General features: G+C 38.0%; 1 long non-coding RNA gene and 1 pseudogene across 1 annotated transcript in view; both read right to left on the bottom strand.

Moving 5' to 3' along the window:
• LOC144293835 (uncharacterized) overlaps positions 1-22,092 on the bottom strand; it is a 118,615-nt gene that overhangs the window by 11,864 nt on the left and 84,659 nt on the right. The gene's annotated exons all lie outside the window — the stretch shown is intronic.
• On the bottom strand, positions 886-2,252 carry LOC144293833 (heterogeneous nuclear ribonucleoprotein A1-like; annotated as a pseudogene).

Here is a 22,092-nt window from a genome sequence, read left to right as displayed (position 1 = left end):
ATGGCCAACAGACACATGAAAAGATGTTCAATATCACTCATCTTCAGGAAAATACAAATCAGAAGTACAATGAGCTATCACTTCAGACCTATCAGAACATCTAAAATAAAAAACACAAGAAATGACAAGTGCTAGTGAGGAAGTAGAGAAGGAACCTAGTGCGGTATTGGTGGGAATGCAAACTGGTACAGCCACTATGGAAAACAGTATGGGGATTACTCAAAAAATTTAAAATAGAACTACCTTATGATCTGGTAATTTCTTTACCAGGTATTTATACCCCAAATACAAAAGCACTAATTCAAAGAGATACATGCACCCCTATGTTTATAGCAGCATTTTTTTTTTTTACAATAGCCAAATAGTGCTGGTATATATGTATGTATATATGTATGTTTGTTTATTTACTTATTTAGAGTGCACAAGTGGGGTGAGAGGAGGGGCATAGGGAGGGAGAGACTCAAGCAGGCTCCATGGCCAGCATGGAGCCTGATCTGGGGCTTAATCACACAACCCTGAAATCATGATCTGAGCTGAAATCAAGAGTCCAATACCTAACTGAGCCACCCAGGTGTCCCTACAATAGCCAAATTATGGAAGTAGTCCAAGTATTCATCGATAGATAAATGGATAAAGACAAAGTGGTATATACATACTATGAGATATTATTCAGCCATGAAAAGGAATGAAATCTTGCCATTTGCAACAACATGGATGGAGCTAAAGAATATAATCCTAAGTGAAATAAATTAGTCATAGAAAGACAAATTCTGTATGATTTCACTCATGTGGAACTTAAGAAACAAAACAAATGAGCAAAGGAAAAAAAGAAGCAAGAGCATGGGTTGCCAGCACTTTTTTTTTTTTAAAGACACATTTATTCAGCGTCATGATCAGACTATTACATTTAGCAATCAACAGCATGGGTGCAAAAAAAAAAAAAAATCTACATTAAAACCCTTTGTTGGAATGCTTTACACTTTCCACAGAACAGAAACTAAAATAACCTGTTATACAATTAGTCACAAATACAGTCCTCGAGTTTTTTGCCCATACACATGAGTATTGTCTAAAACATGTCTTCTTTGTAGCAGCTAGGCCCTGCCACTACTGTGCTTGGCTGAGTTCACAAATCTGTTGTAACCTGTAGCTTCCCTGTCACTTCTCTGGCTCTCCTCTCCTGCTAAGCTTTGTTTCCTGGCAGTAATTAAAACCTTCTGCCACTGCCATAGCTACTGCTGCTGCTGGAACCACCATAGCCACCTTGGTTTCGTGGTTTGGCAAAGTATTGGCCTCCACGACCATAGGGGCCAGAGCTTCTGCCTCCAAAGTTTCCTCCTTTCAGGGGTCCAAAATTTGAGGATTGATTGTAATTGCCAAAATCGTTATAGCTTCCGCCACCTCCAAAGTTGCTTCCGTCATTACCAAATCCGTGATAGCCATCCCCACTGCCACCGTATCCACCACCACCTCGACTGCCACCGAAGCCACCTCGACCACTGAAGTTCCCTCTACGACCAAAGTTGTCATTCCCACCAAAACCACCTCCACAACCACCACCAAAGTTTCCAGAACCACTTCGGCCTCTTTGGCTGGAGGAAGCACTAGCCATCTCTTGCTTCGCTAGGGCTTTCCTTACTTCACAGTTGTGGCCATTCACAGTGTGGTATTTTTGAATGACAGTCTTGTCTACAGAGTCGTGGTCATCAAAGGTCACAAAAGCGAAACCTCTCTTTTTGCCACTGCCTCGGTCAGTCATGATCTCAAACACTTCAATTTTCCCATACTGTTCAAAATAATCTCTTAGATGGTGTTCTTCAGTGTCTTCTTTAATGCCACCGACAAAAATCTTTTTCACAGTTAAGTGGGCACCGGGTCTTTGAGAATCTTCTCGGGAGACAGCCCTCTTTGGTTCCACGACTCTTCCGTCCACCTTGTGCGGGCGCGTTCCTGGCCGCGTCCACCTCCTCCACGGGGGCCTACGTGACCAACCCAAAGCCTCTGGAGCGCTTGGTGTCGGGGTCTCTCATTACCACACAGTCCGTAAGCGTCCCCCATTGCTCAAAATGGCTCCTCAGACTCTCATCGGTCGTTTCGAAGCTCAAACCTCCGATGAAGAGCTTCCGCAGCTGCTCGGGCTCTTTGGGAGACTCTGACTTAGACATGACGGCGGTGGGAGGGGAGACTTTAACGATGCTTACTCGCGGCGTCCAGGGGCAGAAAGGAGTAATCTACGTTCGTTAGATTGCCAGCATTTTGAATTTGGAGTTAAGGCCTCCAGAATTGTGAGAAAATAAGCTTTTGTTTGGAGCCACTCAGTTTGTAGTAATTTGTCAAGGCAGCCCTAGGAAATGCATACAATGATTAACCAGGGTGTCATTCATTCCTAGGGTGTCAAGGAAGAAGAAGTTCTGGAGAAGGCAGAGCTTCATAGAGGAGGTCAGGTTGCAAAACAGGAAGGTTTAGGGAAGTGAGAAGGAGTGAGAGGGCTCTTCTGGCAGGAGGAACAGTGGTAACAAAAAGGTATTAAGTACTGTGCTTGTTTTGATTTGTACCTGTTGGATAGCTCTTGGATTTCTTTTCTCTTGGTACAGATAGATCAGTAGAAGTAGTTTTATATTAACACTTATAACAAGAGGAAGATTCTTGGTTTCTATGTAGACAAAAGAAGATTGAAAGAGAAAATCAGTGAAGAAGATCAGGAAATTTGAAGTGAAGTCTTTTCCAATAGGGAAACAATATGAGGAATGTTGTTGGGGCACATGTTGGTATATATGTGTTAAAAATATTTCCTGGTATTATACATTAGGATATATATAAACAAACTAGGTAGTGAAAAAAATCCAGGGAAGCAGTGAGAGAGAGAAGGGTACATTTTGCATATGCACAGTCTACGGATTGGGTAAGAAGAGGGAGATGGTTGGGAGGAGAGATTGAATTAAAATTGTGTTGAGCTACTGTTCCCAGCTCCAACCACCAGGTGGTGTGATCAGTTTATGACAGCTTGGTTGCAGCTTAGCATGTCAAAGCCAGGAAAGTTTAAGGGCAAATGTGCCTTCACAAATTTGTGAGGCTTGGGATATTTGCAGGCTATGTACCTATGATTAGGTAGGGATCTGTAAAATACAGTGGTTTCCTAAACTCTCCAGACTCCAATTTTACAAAAATTAAAAATGGTCATGGATCTTCTAATTGCCTAATGAATGAATATAAGGAAAAGCAGGAGAAGGGTTCTTACATTTATAAGTTAACATATGTATTGTTCTATAGTATTATAAAGTCACAAAGAATTTTAGAGTTGGAAAATCCTATTTATTTAGGTCTAATTTTCTGAATATAGGCTTAGCTCCTCAGGTAGATAAACCCTGAAACCCAAAAACTGTGTGTTACTCTTTTTTTTTTAACCTTCAGCAGGCACAGAATATAGGTGTTTAATCAGTGTTTGTGGAATGAATGAATTCTATAGAATTCTGTAAATGAAACTAGCAGTTTGGTCAAATATGCTGTTCCTAATAGTGATACGGTATGACTAAAATAATTTTTATGACGAAGGAGAATATAGGAAAATTTCTCAGTAGGAGAAATTCTTGAACTTCTATGATAAGCTTCTAGGATTTAGGCTTTATCACATCCCACACACCATGGGGATTTCAACTGGCTTCTGGGAGTCCTCATTCATAGTGGGAGCTCATTGTCTTTGGCCTGAAGCAGTGGATTCTTGATTTGCAGGTATACTTCTGAAATGGGGGCCAACCTTGCTTTCTATATTCATAGCAAGGGCCTCAATATTTCTGGGAAGAGGGGGATGGAAAGAGGAGCCTCAAATGAGGCTTTTGGTGACTCTTGAGCTGCAGGTACAGTCCTGTCCTATCCCAGGATTAGTCCCAATGGCCACCATGCTCTGAGTTTTGAACCAAGAATGACTTACTGAAGCACTTGAAGTGGTCAGGGTGAGTTCTTGGTATGGTCTATCATGGAGAGCAAAAGAAGAGAAAACTAAAAGTTTGTGCTGGCTATGATTACATTAAACAAACCCATATTCTGTAAATCACCTTCCATAGTCCAACACTATATAAGTCATGGTCACTCTGCCCCCCACCGCAATAATGTGCTGATATGTGTGCCACTGTCTCAGCCATGCATGCATATTTTGGATATATCTAAACCAAAATAGAACATTAACTTATCCTGCAGGTGGAGACCTGGAGGAACAGTTTTGTTCTCTAAAAGTATCCAGATCTCTCATCTGAAAGATGGGAGCTATTAACCTAACGGTACCCAACCCCAACCATTATGCCTTTCAAAAGTCTTCATGACAGATACTCAACTATTTCGCCTCATGTGCTCATATCCTGGATGCCCCAAGATTATGTTGATCTGGAAGAAGTGAGTTCTCAGTCCTGCAGGCTTTCATGTACTTGTTGATCATGGCCCTTGTCATAGATAACCCAGATCACCACTAGCTACACAGCAGAGTCTGAATTAGGGCAGGAATATACTCAGGAGGGCAGTAATTCTTACCTTTACCATAAGCCATTTTCTTGGACAGAGGTAACTTTAACAACTGGGACCAAGATTCGAGGAATAGAGGTAGCCTCTGCAAGTAGACCTCTGCAGAGGAGGAATGGGAGCAAACATCACCAGTCCTTCCACAAAGACCTTCTAGAGGCAGTATTTTTTATCTGACTCTTCTGCTCTGACGGTTCCCTACTGCATGAGAAACTGGAAACCTCTTCTATTCTGTAAAATGGGCATAGTATCAACTGCTTTGCAAGTTTACTGTGAGGATTAGAGAAATTAATGCATTTTAATGTATTGGAACATTACAGGTCATTAACAAATATTAGTTTATTTAAGTTAAATATTAATCCCTTTCCTTCCCTCCCCCCCCCTTCTCCTTTTCCAGTTCTATCAACAAGTATTTACTGAGTTCTCACTGGAACAGTAATCTCTGGAATTTGGGTGTACAGAATAATTGTCCTTTCTGTTAGATCAGAATAAAGGAATTCAGATACTCTGTTTTGGGGAGCTCAGACTTTGTAAATTCAGAAGCAGGAATTTACCTGCCACCTCTGCAGGAAAGACAAAGCCAGAAGACGCTATTCCATTTCTCTGGGACATAAGGAGGCCACCAGGCCTGTCACACTGCCCAAGACAGGGCCTCCCTTTTCCCTCTCTGCCTGAATCTCCTGGGGACCCCTGTAACCAGTCACTCCATTGTTGTGTATCTCAGTTTTTTTCATCTGCCTGAAAGCTCAATAATGTTGACCGTGTGGGCAGGAATATTAAGTTATTTTCATAAAGACATATGAAAAGACAGGTATGTCTAAAAACCATGCTATTTGTTTTCTCAGCTCTTTTCAGTGCAGATGTGCCTGTGTGTATATGCCCTCCACATGGCTTCTGATCATCTGTGAGCTTTATCTCTCTTGTCTGGTCACGGTGAGTTATAGCAAACACACCCTCAGATTCCCTGGCTGACATAGAGTCTCCTTCTCCTTCTAGCGCCTTCATCATCACTGTCTCCTTTTGAAGATTCTTTTTTTCAGCTCACTCTTTTTCAAAAGATTACTTTGTCACAATTATTCAGGAAAGGGTTTTGCGCCTGTAGGAAATATTAATAGACTATTATGAGGTCCTACAACTAATTTTTCCACACATATCATCTGTCTTTGCATGGTTATTAAACTTCAACAATATTTCATGCAATGCTTCCCTGCTAAATTAATTTGGTTCCTTCTTTTCTGGCTTCTTCTTTTCTGTCCACAAGCTTTAAAATTAAATTGAATCTTCATAATTATAGCTTTTTGTTGTTCTCCTTCATATCTTTTTCTTTTTTTCAATTTCTCTATCAAAGGAGCAATAAAGACATAAAGAAGCAAAATTATAACTCTAAAAGACCCAAATGGTCTGGAGTTTGATGGGCTTGAGGTTGGGTGTCTTTTAAGTAGGAGGAGAGAGGGTGAAGAAATTCAGACCTGCCTGGAATGTTGATAAATTGGCTCTGATTTATCCTAGGGCATTGAAAACAAATGAGAATTGTTCTCTCAATCATGAAATTTTCATAGTTGCTGTAGTGTTCTTATTTGTGTCAAGTGATACTCTCATTTTTTAAAGTAAATATTCATTTTCTTTCCACACATTCACACTAAAGCACATGCACATTTTTACTTGTGGTTAAATTTCCCCAAAGTCATATATAGCTATTAAACTTCTCTTAAAATCCTTTTGTAGGCACCAAGGAATCTTTACTTTTATGTTATATATCTCTAGATTGGTGGATGAAAAGCTAAAACAACCTTAGTGCTTGGAGTTGACCCTGCCAGAGCAGCAACCAAGGGGTTAGGGAGAAGTGGAACCAGGAAGGAGGCTGTGATAGGAGGAGGCCCTGAGAGTCAGTGGTAAGAGCCATTAAAGTTCATTTGGAAAAGTGGAGGCTCAGATGCAAATACTGGGGAATACTGGGGAATATGTGGGGAGGAACTAAACTCTCTTTCATCTTCTGCTCCTTGGTTCACTGTTCTATGAGCTTCTCTGTAAGAGAGAATAAGTTGCCAACCTGATAGGTGAGATAGGTATATCTGATTGGGTCCTGTTCCTGGCAAGTGGGATTACTGTGCTTCTAAGGCCAATGACCATCCTAAACCTTCCCTCAGATTGAACAGGGCCTCCTTGGGCAAACGAGGCATCCTTGTGCGCCTATCCTTTGAGTCTAAACTCTTGTTTGGGTAGGGGATCCAAGGCTCATCTTGATGCTTGCTGCCTCCTTACCTTTTCATTTTTCCAGCCAAAAAGTTCTTCAACTGAGCTTCACAAAGGAGACTTGGATTTAGCAGTACTGGTGCTGGCTTAGTAATAAGGAGATACTATGATTCCTGTTCTATCCCTGTGGCAAGGGTGGAAAGGCAGGGCAGGATTTCAGTTTTCCTATGACTCTGGCCAGAATGTCAGAATACAGCCAGAATCTTACTTCAAATCTACAAGAGAGAGACCAAGTATAAACATAGAGTCAGGCAATATTCAGAATGGGTAGAGGTATGATATATGGAAGGACAGATATAGGAGAGGGATGAGTATCCTGGAGCATTGCTTTGAACATCAGTAGCTATTTGCATTTCACAGCAGTGGGCTGTGGATTTTATGGTATCTGATGTGTCAGATTGGGCTAAAGTGCAGAAATACTTCTTCATAAATCCAAAAAGGATGTATCAAGCAAACAGTAGTATAATCAGATCTCAGACAAATGCTTAATTTACTGAAGAAAATAAATTGAAACACGGATTAAAAAAATTAAAAAAACCCACAGCAACTTCATACTTGCAACATACTTGCAAAGCAAGAATTACTCTCCTGATCACAGAGGAAGGAGAATCTAGAGATGATCTAGTCCATTCTAGACTAAAACATTCTACTCACAGAAGAAGGAGGCCCAGAGGAGTTGGCTGGAACTAAGACCCCAAGTCTCGCCAAACCTAAATCATACCCTACATTACTTATTCTAGCACTTCTCTTCTCTAGTTTCTTTGGTCTACATTTAAACAATAATGCTGTACTTCCTTCTTAAACCTCTAGGATTTAGAATTTTTACTCATTCAGCTTTGACAATTCTGGATTAGTAAAATACTAATTAACAAAAACTATATCACACTCCAAGGGGTGTGACCAAAGAGGTACAAGATTAGAGTTTTTAAGGAGTTAATTTGAATAATAATTATATCTAGATAACTTCTATAATGCTTTACTTTTGAAAACAATAAGAAAAACTAATTAGCTTATTTGACATGCCTATAAATTAGAAATAAATATAATTCCCCCCACTTTGTAAATAGACAAACCAATTCTTAAGGCAGTTCTATTATCTCCAAGATGATAGCCATTCTGCTATGAGACAGTAGATTACCAATAAGGCTGTCTCTATAGCCTCGTTAATCCAATGAAGGGCATGATGTGATAGCAAAGTGGTGTGTCCAGGTAATTGATCCTCAGGGGCAGAAGGAGTGGCCCAACCCTGGGGCCTATCTGGTCACACTGCATGCTGTGAGGCCAGAAGTTTAGATAAGGATATCTGATGGAGAAGTGAAAGGTTCAGTGCAGAGATGGGGCCATTAATTATCATCTAATTTTTTTAACCAGCACTGAACTCAGATCAGATATATTTAAAAGCTCAATCAATTTGATTAAATGGACATGAATCAGGTACTTTCTCTGGAATGATCAGGGACATTCACCCAGGAAGAGGATCCAGGCTCTACCCCCAGGTAGCTCCCCTAACCCCCATACTCACACAGGTCCTAGGCAAGGCAGACTGTGAGTAGCCATAGAGTGGGATTAAATAATAAGTTCTAGCCACCATTTACTGAGTAACTGCTATGTATCAGACTTTTTTCTAAGTCTCTGGACTAGATCATTTTGTTTGATAGTGAAGAGAGATAACACACATTCATTAGTTCATTTACAAACATTTCCACACTACCTGCTTTCTTCCAAGCACCCTATGGAGCACTGAACACATAAGAGTGAATAGGGCAAAGTCAACATTCAATAGAAAAACGTGTTGTGAATTATAAAATGCACAACAAGGTTAAACACTTGGCAGTGTCTAATTCTGATGGGAGGCTCTGGGAAGGAAGGATCTTTATTGAAGAATGGTGGCAGCATTCACTTCTATTTTCACAGAAGTGGTGAGGGCATGGATGGGGGGGAGCAGGGTGGCTGAGTGTGCTGTTGGAAGAAGCACCACATGGAAGATTCTTGGCTGGGCTATCCTGGGAGGCATATAGGGAACACCCAGAAACTGAGCAAGCAGAAGGGCTGGCTGTGGGGAAGGAGAAGGTTCAAAATCCTCTAATGGTTGTGCGCAGCACACATTTTCTGTCTTTCCTGCCTTTCTCACCCATTCAGGCTCTCATTGCTTCTTTCCCTCTGTTCTCATTGCCAGTCACTCTCTGCCACCAGCTTAAATTGCCTAATGCTTAACTTCAGTCATACTAATAATAGCTAATGCTTACAAAGCCCTTGCTCTTTGTAACATTCTAAGATCTTTACAGATTATAAACTAATCTGCACAACCCTAAGAGGTAGGTACCATTATTATCCCCATATTACAAATGAGACAACTGAGACCCTGGGATGTGACTTGTCTCCGATCACAGGGTATGGGAAAAGGAAAGGGAAACCAGGAGCCTGGCTCTAAAGTCTTCATTTCTAGGGGCCAGGCCAGGGTCTGCTGCCTCTTATGTCTCCAGTTCAGAAACATACCCCCCATTCACTACTCATTACCACATAAATCCAAGCCTTAGCTTGTAACTTGGTTGCAACCTCTAGTCCTGCTTCCCACTGCCCACAGTGATCACTCACCCACTTCTCCATCAGGCAAACACAATTACTTAACATTCTTTAACACCCTTAGATTTTTTCACCTCTTTGCTTTTTCCCCTCCACCAGGAATGTGTCCTGTCCTTTACACTCCAAATCCAACCCACGTTCAACAGCTACGTGAAATGCCCTGTTCTCTATAAAGACTTCCTGGTGGGGATCCCTGGGTGGCTCAGTGGTTTAACACCTTCCTTTGGCCTAGGATGTGATCCTGGAGTCCTGGGATCGAGTCCCACATCAGGCTCCCTGCATAGAGCCTGGTTCTCCCTCTGCTGTGTCTCTGCCTGCCCCCCGCCCCTTTCTCTGTCTCTCATGAATAAATAAAATATTTAAAAAAATTCCTGGATTCCTCAGTTTAAAAGATGCTGTCCCTCCTCTGAACTCTTATAGGACCTTTTAATTCACATGTATTTTGACACCCTTATATTGTAGATATTTGTAGTACCTTATAACTAAGGTGCACATGCTTTATTTCCACTTAATTTTTAAGCCTCATGAGGCTGTCTCCTCTGTGCTCCCCTTAATCCCCACCCATTGAAACGCCCATAACTGGTCCCCACTTGAATCCCCCCTGACTAACAATTTCGTTTGACCAGTACCCATGTCACAATGAACACTCATGGCTATTTGGTTAGATGTTCTGGCTTGCTCATGACTGTGCTGTTTAATCTTTGTGGTTTGGGTATCATTAAGGGACCCTGTCACTTCAAGAGAGTCACAGTATGGAAGATTAATCATGGTTACCTGCTAGACAGGGCAGTGTGGTTTTGTAAAGAGCATGGGCCCTAGTCAGACTCCCTGGGTTAGAAACTGACATCTGCCACTTACTACTGGTTCTATAACCCTGAGCTGAGTATGCCTCAGAACTTTCTGTAAAGTGGATGTAACAACAGTCCCTCACTCTAGGTTATTAGGAGTATCCAATGAGTTAATTATGTAGATTTGCTTGGCATGCAATAATATTGCTCACCAACAGGAGGCCCATGTATTTGGGCATCCACTAGTCAAGCTGTACCTTACCAAGTGTTAATTGTCTTTGTTCATAAATCTGTATGTGACAGTTGTATTTAATACTGTAACCATGAAATTGAATTAAATGTTACATAAACTGATGATAAGTGTAAAAAGAAGAATTGTTGCTTCTTTGAACATTAAATTGAATGCTTTGGACTCAATAAGCGTAAGTCACTGAAAAATAGCTGTAGAATATGTGGAAAAATATTATAAAAGACTAGAGAAAAATCATAAATATCTAGAAAGTTTCTGTACTGAGATTGCTTCAAAAATGACTAAGTTCTTGCTATACTTTGTAGGAACTGGAAGTCGGGGCGATGCATTTCTGTGGGTGTGGTTTGTGCAAGAAAGGGAACACAAGTGCATGTACATTAAAAGAATGTGGCCCAATATCAAATTAATGGTGAATAAATGTACATTTGTATGTTTTAGTCAAAATAAAACATGTAAGATATGCTTATGCAACTTTTTAATTTAAAGCTTCACAGCTTTAGTGGACTTTTTCAATAACTACTATCCCCTGCCTGGAGAATGGTAGATAAGAAAACGTCTCTGAACACTTCTTGAATTAATGAGTGAACAAATGCATGGGCTTAGAGGGTGGCTGTAGAAAATGCTCTTGGCTCTGGTGATATTCTCTAGGCACTCAACTCCACATGTCAAGCCTGTTTACCAGGTATGTCATCCTTTCCACTTGAGAGCATTTGTTTCTGGCTGCAGAAATTCCTTTGCTCACACACAGGGCATCTGTGTGTGAGTGTGGGAGAGTGACTACCCTAGAAATCAGCCCTTCCAGTAACAGATGGGGAATCAGCTTCCTTGCTCCACTACTGAGCTGTTTCTGAGGCACGTTTGTTCTTTGCTATCTCCCAGAGGTTGCCAGGGACCCATGGTGCTGACTTCTTGAGTAATGCAGCCACCACTGGCTGCCTTACTTCCTCACTCCCCTAATGATGCTTCCTAGAATCCTCTCCCAAATACACTACCTGCTCTTCAATTTTTGTCTTGGAGTCTTCAGGGAGAACCCAAGCTAAGATGTAAGCCCAAGTCTTAGGGCCTACAACAATGCCTTTCATGGAGATGTACCAATCTGATCAAACCAAAGGGTACATGTTTACTCAGAACAAGTTAGTCACATGATTTGATTGAGGTTGAAACAAAATGTTCAAAATTTAAGTCAACCTTATGTTACCATTTTAGTTACTAGGCCAGTTACCAGTTATACTAGATAAGTTTTATTTTGCTTGTTTTTACTTTCACTTGTTTTCCTATGTACCTATAGCCTTTGAGAAATCTGAGCCATAATAATTAAGCTTTACATAGAGACTCAAGAAAGTCAGTAAGCTCTGCTTTATTTCCTGCTCTTCTTTGTATTCTGTTCAAACAAGAAAGCTGTTCTCTACGAGATTCTTCATGGGCCTGCTCTGGCCTCAGGTTGGTTGAGAGGTAGGACAGTGAAGAAGTCCCTGCAATGGCTCCTCAGTCTCTCAATGCCAGGCCATGTGTCTGTGGGCCAAAGAACTCTTTCTGAAGCTCAGCAGCCTCTTCTGATGAAAACTCTAACCCTGAGTGGTTCTGGTGTTCATAAAAATGTTTGAAAACCTCTCACTAATGCCCCAGCTCACCCCCACCTACCCTGAGCACATGGCTTAAACTGTGTACTCCAGGACGAATGTAAGGCCCCAGGCGCCATGCCAGGCCTAATGAGGTCTGTAGATTCATGTGAGCAACAGCAGCTGCCTGGGAAGTTGTCCAATGCTACATCAAACCTCAACAACTGTCCTGGGATAGCTGTGCTGGCTGGGATTGCCCCCTGCAGCCAGCAGAAGCCCATACACACCTGTGGTTAATCCCCCAGAGCAGCAGTTCCAATCGATGAGGAGCTGGCAACATCCGGGCTGGGCATGGAAAGGTGAACAAACATTGTCCATTACCCTGCCAATCGCCAGTCCCCTAATTCTGTTATTTTTTTTCCTTGGGTAAATTTGGTTTCCTGAAATTAATTATTCAACAGGAGGTGACAGCCGGTGTGTAGCAGCACTGTTGGAACAGAGAATAAAGAGGCACATTGGACACAGCAGCTGCACCTCCCAGACCCTGAAATTTAAGATCTTTATAAATGATCTGTTAAAACTATAGTGACGATAAGCTTATGAATCATGATCTATATTAATCAGGGCTGCTGATATGGAAAGATTAATTGAAACGTGCAGTTCTACACAAATGATAAAGTGGTAACAATTTAATATCAGACAAGAAGAGTGAAGAAATTACACTCCAAGCTTCATGCATCATTACTATGGATATTAATATTTTACCCAGCGCAACAGCATCGGGAATCATAATGAAAATCCATAAGTGGTGCACAGACATGATTAAATACAACAGTCTTTAGGAGCTGTTTGGTGGCGGCAGTTGGGCCATATTTCACTCGGCGGCTGGTGATTCCAGTGATAGAGTCTAGACGAGGGTGATTAAAAATTGTTCCTCCTAAAGGCTGTTAACCTTTTACTACTAAAATGAATTTCTTTGATTTTTAAATTATGTTGTTCTCTTTGCTCTTTTCAAAACCAAACTTGATCCCAAATATTGACAGGTTGCTGGGTCCTTGGTGTACTGACAGTCCCCTACCATAGGGGTAGCATTAGCCAGGTCATAGAGAATAGAGGGTCATTGCCTATCTTGATGAGGGCTGGCTGGAGTGAGTGATGAACCATAGGGGATCCTTGGGTGGGTCCCAAAGACTAGAAGTTGATAAGGCTAACTTCCTCACCCAGCCTCAGCAGAGTGAAGATGGAAATGATTTATTCTGAGATCCTGGGATTACTAGGTTAGTTAATTCACTTATTTAGTCACTCATCTAACCAACAACCAAACAAGTGTGTGCCTATACCTGAGAAGTGCAAAAATCTGCCCCCAAAGAACACATATTCCAAGCTTAGATGAAAACCTGAATTGGTGTGATGGCTTCCAGAATGGAAGCAAAGTCAGAAGAGTGTCTGTCACACTGCTTTTACCACCCTGTGAATTCTTCACTCTCACTTATAAGTCAACCTGACCCCTTTTATCTTTAGCTAAAACAGAGAGGTCAGTATATATTTGCAATGATACTCATCACCACCTCAGTCAATAATAAGAAATGTAGCCTGTTCCTCTGAGGATATTAATTTCTGTTTCTTCTCTATTCTAGTTTCTTAGGTCCCTAGAATAGTGATTCTTAAATTTTAGTCCATATAAATATCAACTATGTGTTTGTGTGTGTTGGGGGGACTGTTAAGAGAGGATCCATATGGAGATTTCTGGATTCTTTTACTGAATAGCTCTCTCCTATCTGAAACTCTGCCCTATAACTAACTTCCAATCTCCTCAATCTCCTTGAACTCCTCTTTATCTCCTCAATTCAATGAGGCCATGCACCCAGCTTGGGATTGCTTTACTTAGTTGTGGTCTGGAATGTGTTTTCAGGCAAAGAGCTAGGGTGATCATAGTCACCTTATTTTCTTTCTTACATGGATCACAGTTCTGTGCTGCTTGTTCCCCAATGTCTGAAAACATTGGGGAAAAGTCATTTCATATATTTTGTCCAGTTTTCTAGTGGTTTAGGGTGGAAGAATAAATCTGATAACAGTTATTGTTATAACTCAAAGTGAAAGTTGCTACCATTGCTTTTTATCTTAAATGGTGTCTAGATTTCCATCCCTGCTAACTTTTCTATATCATGCTCTACCATTCTGCTCTTCATTCATAAAGTTCCAGCCAAAACCCAATTTTTTTATCTGCATTAAACACACTGTGCATCTTTCAAATGTGGGGCCTTTGTACTTATTCCTCATTCTGCCTATAATACTTTTCTTAGGTTGCAACTCAAATGTCATCTCTGAAGGTCTACCCTGGTCACTTAGCTAAATTCAACCTTCAATATCTCATTTTACTATATCACAGTTTTATTTTCTTATTGATTTCATCATTGTCTGATATTATCATATATATTTTCTTACATGTTTACTGTTTGTTATCTCCTGCAAGAATCAATGTTCCATGAGACAGAAATCATGTCTTCCATACTTAATATGCTTTAGTGCCTAAACAGTGTGATAGATGAAAAAACCCCACAAATTCAGGATGAGTATTATGATGAGATTTGATGGGGAACCGATTATGAGGACAGAGAAATTTTGTTTTGGTAGGAGATAAATTAACCTCACAAATTTTGAACTCTGGTTTAGTCAGATATTCAGGACTTCCATAGTCTTTTTTTTTTTTTAAGTTTTATTTTAGAGAGAGAGAGTATGTGTACATGAGAGTGGAGGTAGAGGGAAAAGGAGAGAATCACTAGCAGAGACTCCCTGCTGAGCACAGAGCTCAACATGGGGCTAGATCTCATGACCCTGAGATCATGACCTGAGCTGAAATTAAGAGTCTGACACTTAACTGACTGAGCCACCCAGGTGCCCTGGGACTTATAATGAAATAGTTAAGAACATGAATTTTGAAGTCTGGAAGACTTGGTTGTTTGGATGGCTTTACTATTTAAAAACAGTGTGTGTACCGACACATCCCAAAAACAAAAACAAAACAAAAAAAAACAAAACAAAAAACAAAACAAAAAGACAAAAACAGTGTGTGTGACAGCCATTTGCTTCCATAAAAATAATCCATCAGGGTTGTTGTGAGATAATGTTTTTAAAACATGTGGTACAGGGCAGCCTGGGTGGCTCAGCGGTTTAGTGCCACCTTCAGCCAGGGTGTGATTCTGGAGACCAGGGATCGAGTCCCACAGGGGGCTCCCTGCATGGAGCCTGTTTTTTCCCTCTGCCTCTCTCTCTCTCTCTCTCATAAATAAATAAAATCTTTAGAAAAAAAAAAAAAAAAACAAACAAACATGTGGTACAGTGCCTGGCTTTAAATTGGAATTACCAGACACAGACCTTAAAGTAACTCTAGTAGGCTTAAGGAGTTAAGGAGACAAAAAACAAGATTGGGATATATATGTTTATATACATAAATAGATAGATAGATAGATAGATAGATAGATAGATAGATAGAGCAAAGAACTAAAACCCATACCATTTGAAATTTCTAGAACTGAAAAAACTTTAAGAACTCATTGGACAGGTTTAATGTCAGACTATACATATGTAAGAGAATCAGTGGACTGGAAGATCAGAGGAAATCAACACCAGTGAATCCTAGAGGGACAAAAATATGGGCAATATAGAAGATTATAAAAGAGATAGGCAGTGTAAGGAGAGATTCTGACACATGTATAATTGGAGTCATAGAAAGACAGGTCAGAAAAAAGTAACGGAGGAGAGGTTGCCAAAAACCAGTGAATGAAACTGAGCCACAGATTTAAGATGCCTTGCAAACCCCAAACCAGAAAAAGATAAATCCATACATAGGTGTAATGGTAAAAGCACTAAAAACAAATAAAAATACACAAGCTATCAGAGGGGAAAAATACTGTTTTTAAAAAAACCAAAATTAGACTGACAGCTTGTCATTTAATACAAACTGAAATCAGAAGCCTTGAATGGTATTAATGTATGAAAGAAAAGTAATGCTAACCTGTAATTATCTAGCAAAAATACCTTTCAAGAGTGAAAAAGACATTTTCACGTAAACAAAAATGGCAAATATCTCACCAGGAGATAAAGCAGTGAGGCTGCTCTTTAAGGAGAAAGACAATGATCCTGGATGGAAGCACAGGGATAAATGAAGTGCAGTGAAAATGATGTAGGTAAATACAAATGAACACTGACTGAATAAAATAATGTGTTACAGGTTTAAAGGTATATAGACCATTAAAATGCATGACAACAGGGGTGACTGGGTGGCTCAGTGGGTTAAGTGTTTGACTCTTGATCTCAGCTCAGGTCTTGATCTCAAAGTTGTGAGTTCAAGCCTCACCTTGGGCTCCACATTGGGCATGGAACCTACCTAAAAAAAAAAAGTATGACCACAATGGTCTAAAGTTCGAGGAAGGCATGTAAATGTAACTAAAGATAGTTCTAATGACCTTGTTTGTACTGCATAGGTGAAGAGTATAATACTAATATTAGATATGTATAACTTAAGGATGCGTGTGATATTTTTTAGTGTTATCATTACAATGGTGTAGCAATGCATGATTTCCAAGATAATAGTGGGAAAAGAATCATAAAAATATCCAGAATCTCTTTTTTAAAGGCAGAAAAGGAGAGGGAAAATGAAATAGAACAGGTATGGTAAATCCAACCCAAATATATCAGTAATTACATTAAAATCAAGTAGACTAAACCTTGCATGAAAAGATTTTCAGACTGAATAAAAACTAAAACTCATAAATGTTTTACATTTATAAAAGGCACATGTAAAACATAGGGATAAACAATGACGATAAAACATTAATAGAAAGAAAGCTGATATATTTTGTCTGTATTAATACTAGACAAAACAGACTTTAAGAAATTACTAGAGATAAAGAAGATCACTTTATAATAATGAAGTGTTTAACTAATAATGAATATATCACAATTCTAGGTTTATAGATACTTAATTTGTGGAATCAAAGTATGCAACAATTTACAGAGCTATAAGAATTGGATAAGCCCATGATCACAATGGGTGATTATGACTATCTCTAAATGACTGATTTTAAAAAACAAACCAAAATGTCAGTGAAGTTATAGGAAATAAGAACCTATATGGGCATTCTACCTATCATCTAAGTATGGAATAGATATTATTTCAAATTGCCTAGGGAACATTTATAAAAATTGACTATATGCTGGGCCATAACATGAACTGCAACAAATTTCAAAGGATTGAAATCATACAGAGTTTATTTTCTGATAAAGTGGAATTAAAATTAATAACAAAAATGTAACTAGAAAATCCATGGTTGTCCTGAGAATGTCTACTTTCACTATTTGGGAGTTAAGTATATTTCTTAATATACTGGATTAATATACATGGATATTAATATATAATGGATATAATAATCCATGAATAAAAGTGAAACCACAATTACAATTATATGCTTATATTAAAAAAGAAGAAAGATCTGAAATCAACAATTTAACTTTCCACCTTAAGATACAGGAAAAAGAAGGGCGAAGTAAGCCCAAAGCAGGCAGAAGGAAAGAAATAATAAAGATTAGAGAAGAAATTAATGAAATAGAAAATAACAATAGAGAAAACCAGTGAAGCCAAACTCTGTCACTTTGAAGAAATCAACAAAATGGACAAACTTTTAGCTAAATTAAGGAAAAAATCCTCTTTCAAAAATAAGTCTCAAGTAACCAAAATCAAGAATTAAAAAAAGGGAATATTACTACTGACCTTATAGAAATAAAAAGAATGTGTCTGACAAAAATTAGATAATTTAGATGAAATGTACACATTCCTAGAAAGACAGAGACTATTAAAACTGACTCAAGAAGAAATAAAAAATCTTTGTAGACCTATGTCTAGAGATTGGGTTAGTAATCCATAAACTTCCAAAGAAAAGCCTAGAACTAAATAGCTTCATGGAGGAATTATACCAAACATTTGAAGAATTCACATCAAATTTTCCTTAACTTTTCCAAAAAATATAAACACATTCCAACTCAATCTATGAAGCCAATATAACTCTAATACAAAAATCAAACCAAAGACATTATAGGAAAACTACACATCAAAATATCTTTTGAATATAGATGTAAAAATTCTTAACAAAATGTTAGCTAGTTAATCCAGAGAATGTAAAAAGAATTGTACAGCACAACCAAGTAGGATTTATCCCAGGAATGGAAAATTGGTTTACCATCTGGAAATCAATTAAGCTAATACACTACATAAATAGAATGAAAACAAAAAGCACATGATCATCACAGTAGATGCAGAATAAACAACTGAAAAGATTCACTACCACTTAATGATTAAAAACCAAAACAAAACCCAAACACCTAACAAATTAGGAATAGAAGGATACTTCCTCAATGAGATAAAGAGTATCTATGAAAACTCCAGAGCTAACATCATACTTAATGATGAAAGCTTGAATCTTTTCAACAGGAATGAGACAAGGATGTCTACTCTAACTACTTATTTTCTATATTTTACTGGAGGTTTTAGTTTAAATAAAGTAAAAGAAACAGCATCTAGATTGTAAAGGCAGAAGCAAAACTATCTCTATTTGCAGATGACATGATCTTGTATATAGAAAACCTAAAGTGTCCTCAATAAAACTACTATAACTAATAAGTAAGGTTACAGAATACAAGATCGATATACATAAATCAATTCTATTTCTGTACATTAGCAATGAGCAAACCAAAAATAAATGATTCCATTTGCAATAGCATGAAAAAGAATGAAATACTTAAGAATAAATTTAAAGAAGTGCAAAGCTTGAACTCTGAAGACAAAAATATGTTATTATAAGAAATTAAAGATGACCTAAATATATCAATGTATGGATCAGAAGACTTAATATTGTTAATATGCTAAGCTCCCCAAGTTGATATACAGATTCAATACAATCTCTATTAAAGTCCCAGCTAATTTCTTTGCAGAAAGACCAAGCTGATCCTAAAATCCACTTGGAAATTCAAGGGACTCATACTAGCCAAAAATATTGAAAAAGAACAAAGTTGGAGGACTCCTACTTTCTGATTTCAAAACGTACTGCAAAGCTATCATGATAATCAGGAAAATGTGGTACTGGCATTAGAATAACGTATAGCTAAATGGAACAATTGAAAATCTGAAAAGAAAAAACCATGAATCTACAGTCAATTGATTTTCAACAAGAGTGCTGAGACAATTCAATAAGGAAAGAGTCTTTCAGCGAATGTTGCCTGGACAACTGGATAGCCACATGCAAAAAAATAAGTGGGACCACTACCTCACACCACATATGAAAATTAACTAGAAATAGACCAAACTCCTACATGGAAGAGATAAAACTATAAAACTAGGAAGAACTAAAACTATAAAACTCCTAAATGGAAGAGCTAAAACTATAAAACTCCTAAATGGAAGAGCTAAAACTATAAAACTATAAAACCATAGGTGTAAATATCTGTGACCTTGGATTGGGCAATGCTTTATTAGATATGACACCAAAAGCACAAGCAACCAAATAAAAAATAGATTAATTGGACTTCATGAAAACTAAAAACTTGTTTCAAAAGACACTATTAAGCAAATGAAAAAATAACCCACAAAATCAGAAAAAATACCTGCAAATCATACATCTGATAAGATTCTAGTATCCAGAAGTATTACAACTTGATAGTTAAAAATCAAATAACCAAATAAAAAAATTGGCAAAGAAACTAAGTAGACAGTTCTCCAAATAAGATATATAAGTAAATCCATGAAAAATGCTCAGCAGAAAAAAAAAAAAAAGAAAGAAAAAAAAAAGAAAAATGCTCAGCATAATTAGCCATCATAGAATGGCTAATTCTACTTCACACTCACTAGGATGGCTATTAAAAATAAAAAAAAGTTTTAGAGAAATTGGAACCTTCATTCACTGCTGATGAGAATGTGATATGGTACAGTTGCTTTGGAAAATGGTCTGGCAATTCCTCAGTTAAATACAGAACTGCCATATGATCTGGCAGTTTTACTCCCAAGTATATATCTAAAAGAAATGAAGGGGGATCCCTGGGTGGCGCAGCGGTTTGGCGCCTGCCTTTGGCCCAGGGCGCAATCCTGGAGACCCGGGATCGAATCCCATGTCAGGCTCCCAGTGCATGGAGCCTGCTTCTCCCTCTGCCTATGTCTCTGCCTCTCTCTCAATCTCTCTCTCTCTCTATCATAAATCAATAAAAAAAAAATGAAAAGCATGTCTACCCAAAACTTGTGTGTGAATGTTTATTGCAGAATTATTAATAATATCCAAAAAGGGGAAACAACCCAAATGTTGATAACTCATGTATGGATGAAGTATTATTCAGCAATAGAAATGAAATACTAATGAACCCCAAAAACATTATGCTGAGTGATAGAAGTCAGTCACAAAGGACTACACATTTGTGTGATTCCATTTATATGTAATGTCTAGAACAGACAACTCTATAGATACAGGAAGTAGGTTAGTAGTTTTCTAGGGCTAGGTGGGATTGGGAGATTGTGGGGTGATGACTAAGGTGACTGGGTGGAGGGAGGTGTTGGAGATAAAATGTACAAAAATTGATTTTGCCAGTGAATATAGAACTCTGAATATACTAAAAGCCACTGAATTGTACACTGGGTGAGTTGAGTGGTATGTGAATTATCTATTATATATATATTAAATATATATTAAATTTATTTATTTAAATCTATACTTATTATATATTTAATATATATGTCTGTATATCTATACAGTGGTAGTTTTTAATTTTTGAGGAATTGGTCTATTTGATCTAAGTTGTCAAATTTATGGGTAGAAGTTGTTTATAATATTCCTTATTAACCTTTGATGTTTGCAGAGTCTATAGTGATATCTTCTATTTCATTGATGATGTTAGTAATTTCTGTTATCTCTATTTTTTCACTTTGGTAATCTTGCTAGGGTTTATTAATTTTATTAATCTTTTCAAAGAACTATGCTTTTATTTCATTGATTTTTCTATTGCTTTTCTGTTTTATTGATTTCTGCTGTTATATATATTTTTCTTTCCTTCTCATTTTGGCTTAATTTGCTTTTTTTCTTCTTCAGGTGGGAACTTAGATTATTAACTTGAGACTTGTCCTATTTTCTAATGTTTGCATTTAGTGCTATAAATTTAAAATTTATAAATTTTATTTATTTATTCAGAAGAGACACAGACAGAGGCAGATACATAGGCAGAAGGAGAAGCAGGTTCTTTGCAGGAAACCTGATGCAGGACTTGATCCCAGGACCCTAGGATCATGACTTGAGCCAAAGGCACATTCTCAACCACTGAACCACCCTGGTGCCTCTATATGGTTCCAATTTTAAATCTTTTGAGATTTGTATTACCGCCCAGGATATGGTTTATCTTGATTTATATTCTATACTAACTTGGAAAGAATTTGTATTCTGCTCTTGTTGGGTGGAGTGTTCCATAAATGTCAATTAGGTCCTTGTTGGTTGATGATGTTATTGAGTTCTTTTTTGTTCTTGCTTATTTTATGTGTAGATGTTCTGTCAGTTGCTGAGAGAGGGTTTTTGAAGTCTCCAGATATGATTTGGATTTAACTGTTTCTCCTTTCATTTATGTCAAGTTTTGCTTCACTACTTTGGCTCTGGTATATACAGATTTGTGATTGCTGTTTTCTTGGTGAATGATTTTTTTTTTAATAATTACATTATGTCCCTTTCTATCTCTGGCAATTTTATTGGCCCTGAAGTTTATTTTATCTCATATTAATTTATCTACTCTTGTGTTCCTTGAATTATTGTTTTCATAATAAATCTTTTTATGTCCTTTTACTCTCAACATGCCTACATTATGATATTTGAAGTTAGTATATTGCTGGATTATGTTTTTTTTTTTTTTTTTTTTGGATTATGTTTTTAAACCGACTCTGACAATCTGTTTTAGTTGATGTATTTAAACCATTTACATTTAATGTAATTATTGATAAGTAGGGCTTAAGTCTGCTGTTTTATTTATTTATTTTTTGTTTCATGTTTGTTCTATTTTTGTTTTTCCTGTTTTCTTTTCCCTGCCTTCTATGGACTAGTCCAACATTTAAAAAAATAATTACACTTTATTG

The sequence above is a fragment of the Canis aureus genome, chromosome 22, assembly GCF_053574225.1.
Source record: "Canis aureus isolate CA01 chromosome 22, VMU_Caureus_v.1.0, whole genome shotgun sequence".
NCBI lineage: Eukaryota > Metazoa > Chordata > Mammalia > Carnivora > Canidae > Canis > Canis aureus.
Note: the sequence above shows the minus strand (reverse complement) of the source record. Positions and strands in the feature narration are given on the sequence as shown.